Raw genomic sequence first — 4,170 nt, 5'->3', positions numbered from 1 at the left:
GCGCCGCCGCCGCTGCGCAAACAACCCCGCAATGGCGTCTCCCTCCGCGGGGGCGGGCCGCGCCGCCGGCCGGGGGGGGCGGGCGGGGGGGGGCGGCGCGTTCCACCGCGCCGGGGGGTGAGGGGAAGGAGGAGCGCCACCCTCGGCGCGTACCACTGCGCCCGTCGCGGGGGGCGCCTGCCCGCGGAGCTGACGCGAGGGATCGCTGCGTTCACACAAACTCCTTTTGGAAGAGCCGGCTGGGAAAGTCTGCGCGGTCAGACAACTGCGGGGTGCGGCCCCCAAAATGCACCGCTACGACTGCCTCACCCCCGCGGAAGACTTCTTTCACCCAGAAAGCTTTTTTTCCAAGCAAACAAAAATAATTCGGGGCTTGGACAAAACAAAGTTTATCAGGAGTGAAATAACAAGTCCTGGTTTATAATTTGATTCCTACAATGCAAATAGGCTCAAGAAATTTGAATCTGAAGTGGCACAAATGTTAGGGTGACTAGGAAATGAAGAACCTAGTCAGCTAAAAGAGCCCCTAGTCAGGGTTTGCTTATTTACCTTAGGAAAATAAGGGTAAGAACAAGCACAAATGCCTTCTATAAATACATGAGAGAGGCTGAGGGAGAGAAGGGCTAATTTAGACTAAATGACAATACTGGCATAAGAACAAACGGGCATGAAGTTAGTCAGAAATCATTTTGGGAAGACACTTCGACTCATATTACTTACCTTCTGAAACAGGGTTAGTGGAGAACTAGGGAAGTTATGTTGCATCCTCCCCCCTCCTTTTTTAAACCCACATTACTCCACAGACTCTAGTAGATCTCTTTGAAACCATGACTCTATTCTTCTTTGGAGTCTTCAAAGTTAGCCTGAGAACTTGGATTTGTGCAGTTACATCTGCCTTGCCTTTCTTTCAGAGGTGTTTAGGGAGATGATAAACATCATAAGACTCATAATGAAGTGACAAAAATAAATAYAGTCTTCATCTTTGACCCATTTGTTTTGCCTTCGGCTACGCAAGTGCATTGAAGAGCATTGACCTCAGGTTTAATATAGCACTAAAACTAGTAACTGCTTTTTACTTGAGTACATGCTAAACCAGGGCTTCAGCAACCTCACTGACACAGGTTACAGACTGACTAGAGCACTGTTCTGCATTGGTACCTCATATGGTTAAGGCCAAGGTTTTATCCTGCAAAGACTTAAGCTTTGAACATATTTTAGCCCATTGTCCCACCTCAGTGAAAAAATTAAAATGCTTAAGAAGTGAGATAGATGTACAAGAATTCACAAAACAAAGGCCTGATATTACAAGTGAGCAAGCAAGTACGTTTGAAAGAGGGCCAGTAACAAGAAACTCCTCTTMGGCTGGTTAGTTCATCATTTCCCACTCATTAAAGCAATATTATTTCCCTGAACTAGTGAGAAATGGTTCATGATAAGCAGTTTCATTTTCTAGATTTTCCTCTCTTGCCCATTACACACATTCCACTGCTGGTCCTCTATCTTCAAGCAGTTTATATTTAGCCCTAGCATAAGGGAGATGGCAGACTGTAAATAACAAGTACAAGCTTGGACCTGTATAAATCATTAACACAGGTTCAACAATTCATTATTTCACTATTAACATGTTCTCTACCACAGTTGCCCAGACATGGCAGTAAAAGCATCCCCTACCCAAAGGGCAGTTCTCTACTCTTTGAAGCCAATCATCCTCAACACACAGCCACCCCTCAACATGCATTTACACTTCCACTTCTGGGCAACATTCACCAACTGCATGGAAAAAACAGAGCAGTAATAGACAGAAATGTTAATCCTGAAATCCTAAAACTTCTTCATCTGGCTCAGAAAAGTTTTCACCAACACCTCTTCAACAGCATTAATATTTCATCTCCTCTGACACCCTTGCTGAATAGCACAAGAAACAAAAGATCACAACTGTTTCATCGAAACCCTCCTCTTCCAGTCCTTTATTGAGTGTAGGAATCTGCCAAGCCTTTGTCACCTGACCCTTGCCAAGCCCAAACTCTCTCTTGAAAGACATGCATCAGACCCACTGGAGGCCCTCGCACCGCAGCACAGGCAGCTCAGCCACTGTTTGGGTTGGGCCRGCAGCGCGCAGCCTGAAGCACATCCGAGCGCGCTGAATTCACGCAGCAGAGGGCACTGATAAGCTTTCCAGTTCTGCACCGTCAAAACTGATGGGCTGGCCACAGAGCACACAAAATAGGATGGTCTCACATGTATTGGCATTATCTAATAAAGTTTTTCTCGAATACAACTGATACAAAAAAAAAAAAAACTTTCTGATCACTAAGTTGATTAAAAAAACTTCCTGATCACTTAGTTGATTTTAGTTCAGTTTTTATTCCTTTTTTCCCCCATCCCTGAAAATTCATAATATTTGATTGGGAATTACATTAAACACAAAGGTAGATTTTGCAGCACAGTCATTCTATTTTAATCTTGAGTAAACACTACATTTGTATACTATTTCGTAAAATCAAAGCATTTCTAAAATATTTTTGTCCCTTTTGTAAGCTGAGAAGCTTGGAAAATAACTGCAAACTACTTTTCTTTACATTTGTTAAGACAGTCCATCTTCCTAGTTACTTAATTATTATTCTTTTCAGGTCACTCTCTCTCTGATGCTGCAGTGTGCCCCTGGGAAGATTTATTATTAACATTGGCCAAACTCTAGAATCTAAAATTAGGGAAATGAATAAGCCAAACCATTAGGATCTGCTTTTGTTCTTATTTCTTACACTATTAGCTCAGGAGCTACCTGCAGAGCTGCCAAACACACTCCTTAGCGGAGACTATTCTTTTTTTCCAAAGCATTCACTAACAAAGGTTATCCTGCAGGGCCCGTGGCAAAGTAGTAACTGACTTGCTCATCCTTAGCCCCAATACAGGAACAGATTAGTATCAAACCAAAAGGAAAAATCAAGTGGCTTATTTAATCCACAAAGCAGCAGAGATGGAAACCACCCCCAGCCCCCKAACCACTGTACCCTACTGACTTGAGGGTGTTACTTCATCATATCCTTATTACTAACCCTGCCTTTAAGGGGTTTTGAACCTCAGCTTGCCTGTTGCTGTTACTCTAATCCTACTTCGTTATTCAAGTTTTCAGGAAAAACACCAGATTCAGGATAAATCCTTGTGTGGCCCTACTCAATGCATTCTGCTACTTTAGCATCAAACTGTCGATAACTATTCTTCAAACACATTTTAATTAGGTATGTACCCTTCTTAAAAAGAAGTTAACATTATTTAAATACAAAATTAATAATTTAATTCAGAGCATACCACCTAGAAGAAGTATGACCAGAACWACAGGAATCGACAGATATCACACCTGTCTCCATCTATCCACTAAGCCAACTATGTGAGGAAGGAGACCACATTTGATACTTGCTCTTGGTGACTCTGCTCCAGGCTGCTTCCCCTCGGCCCTTCTCGGCCTCCACGGGCTCAGAGCAATCACTCACTCCAGTGCTTTTCCAGAGACCTAAAGCAACTCACTCAGTTTTTAATCTTATTTTGTATAAGTGGAAGCTTTTATAAAGGGATAGTGGGGTTTTTGGCCGCTTGGGGGAGCAGCACTTACTCCTTTTGCCCGCTACGGTGTTGTTAAACACACTCAACCCCCTGATGTCACGAACCAACCGCTAACGCCAGGGCCACCACGTCCGCCTGATTAATATGTAACCAGCAAACAGAATCTGGTGAAAAAGAAAAGCAATTACTCTCCCGCCGCGACACCCGCTCATGAGGCGAGGCGCCGCGGCCGCCCCTCAGCGCCCTTCCCGCCCCTCAGCCTCGCCCCGCCCCCGCCCGCGGAGCGCGCTGCCGTCACAGGGGCGGTGCGGGCGGCCGTTGCCATGGCAGCGGGGCGCGGCGGCGGCGGCAGGCCGTGGTGGGAGTGCCCGCGGGCGGGTGCGGGGCTCCGCGCGGCCCCCCGCGCCCCCGCACCGCCTCGGGTCCCGTCACGTCGCGTCGCTCCTCGCCCCTGCGATACGGCCCCCGCAGCACCGGCGGGGCGCGAGCCGCACCGGGGCCGAGCTCCCGCCCCGGCCAGGTGCCTGGCTTGTTTCTGTGGCGGTTTAGCGGCGGCCGCGGGGAGCCGTTAGGACCGTTAGGGCCGTTACGGGCTCTGGCGCTGCTGTC

Source organism: Rhea americana, unplaced genomic scaffold (genome assembly GCF_003343005.1).
Source record: "Rhea americana isolate MKP2758 unplaced genomic scaffold, rheAme1 scaffold_37, whole genome shotgun sequence".
Classification (NCBI taxonomy): Eukaryota; Metazoa; Chordata; class Aves; order Rheiformes; family Rheidae; genus Rhea; species Rhea americana.
This window is presented reverse-complemented; position numbering follows the sequence as displayed.